Here is a 1,920-nt window from a genome sequence, read left to right as displayed (position 1 = left end):
CACACATTTGTGATATACTCAGTAGATTATACTGAAGACCTTCAACATGAAATACATTATCAAATGAGACTTTTCCATTTGTTAAGATTCCTTTCCCAACAATCTTTCCACCATTCTCATCACTCCCAAATGCTACAGGACCTTCAAACTTTTCTTCATAATTGACAAGTGATCTCTTGTCACAAGTCATGTGCCTAGAACAACCACTATCCATATACCATATGTCATTCAGAGGAGTGGACTCTTCCTGCACAAAAGAAAAAGTTTGATTAGTTGACATACTCCTTTATCACATAGTCCTTCTTTTCAGAGTAGTCTCTTACATCAGCAAGTGTCTCAACCTTAGTTTCAGCCTTGGGTTTCCAAAGGAATCCTTCATGTTCAAATCCATGTTTCATTAGAAACTTTTCATCTCCGGTAAGTTCAGTGGGTTTCTTTCTAGAAATGACACCTCTGATTCTTGTCTTCTCACTGCTTGATGATCCTTGAGAACTATCTGATTTGACAGATTGAGTCTCCCTTTTAGGAATGATTCTCAAGGGTTGAGAGTTTTGTTTGACCTTTCTCTCATGCTTTACAGGAGATTTACTCCTTTGAGCATGCTTAGCCCCAAGTTTCTTGGCTTTCATTGAAGGCTTTTGGCTTTCTTTCTTCAGAACTTCCTTTTCACAAACTTTTCCCTTTCCCAGGTATTCATCATACTTTTGCTTGTACACAACAAAGTCTTGTCCATACTTTGTTTCATCTGGGACATGAAAAGGTTTGAATTTGATTCTTTCATTACAAGAGTCTGTATGATGACCATACTCATCACATTTCTTACACCAAACCTTTCCTTTGTATTTCTCATGTTCTTTTTCTTTCTTGAATCTTTCACTTGGTCTGGGTTCTTTGACTCCAATGGTCTTCTGATTCTTTAGACTATCAAAGTTGATTGAGAAAGGAACAAATTCCTCAATCTTGATGTCTTGTCTTTCAGTCTTACTCTTTACAAACACAATTGTTTGCATATTCAGTGGTTCTTCATCTTGATTTTCTCTATGTCTTGATTTTCTTTTCTCATATTCTTCCATGGTTTCCACTTCTCCAATATCAAGGACTTCATGATTAGAGAAACTAGGGTAAATTGGGACAAAATTTTCAACATCCACCTCTTCTTTCACCCTTTTCTTGTTGATCTGCTTTAACTTTTCCAATAATTCTTTGCTTGGAGGTCTTACAACATTGTAATTTACCTTCTTCTTTTCACATATGTCAAAGGACACATGCTCTCTCTTCATTCTAGGTGTGACTGGTGGATACACTGGAAGTTTGTCAATAGTTTTTGGTTTCTTGTTTTTTCTTCCTCTTTCAGCAGCTTTGATTTCCTCATCACTGATTTGATCACTTAAATCACTCTAGTCATCTTGATTCAAATCAAATGAATCAAAGTCATCTGTAGGTTCCCGGACGGATCTTACACGGGATATCGCTATCTACGCAGGTGCGGAATCCCTGCGTAGGTAGTTACGAGCGTAGAATACGTAGAACAATCACACGCGATACAAACGAACACGTTATGTATTATAACTTGTAACACGTCTATTACAGACTCGATCTCTCGTCTATTGACTTACTGAAATACACGTGATTAACCAAAACTCTCTAACCTACACACCGTAACCCGTAGGCTATATAAATACACGACAACTTCGCCTCAGGCGAAGTTGTCAGTAACTTCGCTCGTTGAACAAGTTCGCCTAGGCGAACTTGCCAACAACTTCGCTTGTTCAACAAGTTCGCCTGAGCGAACTTGTTGACAACTTCGCTTACATACATAAACATAAACTTAAACATAATTACATTACAGACTCGATTACAAACGCTAGACTATGAACTACTGACATTTATGTACCAACAGACTCCCCCTTGGCAGTAGCT

Source organism: Bidens hawaiensis, unplaced genomic scaffold (genome assembly GCF_021521415.1).
Source record: "Bidens hawaiensis isolate Kalapana, Puna unplaced genomic scaffold, B.hawaiensis_p1.1 tig00046328_1, whole genome shotgun sequence".
NCBI lineage: Eukaryota > Viridiplantae > Streptophyta > Magnoliopsida > Asterales > Asteraceae > Bidens > Bidens hawaiensis.
This window is presented reverse-complemented; position numbering follows the sequence as displayed.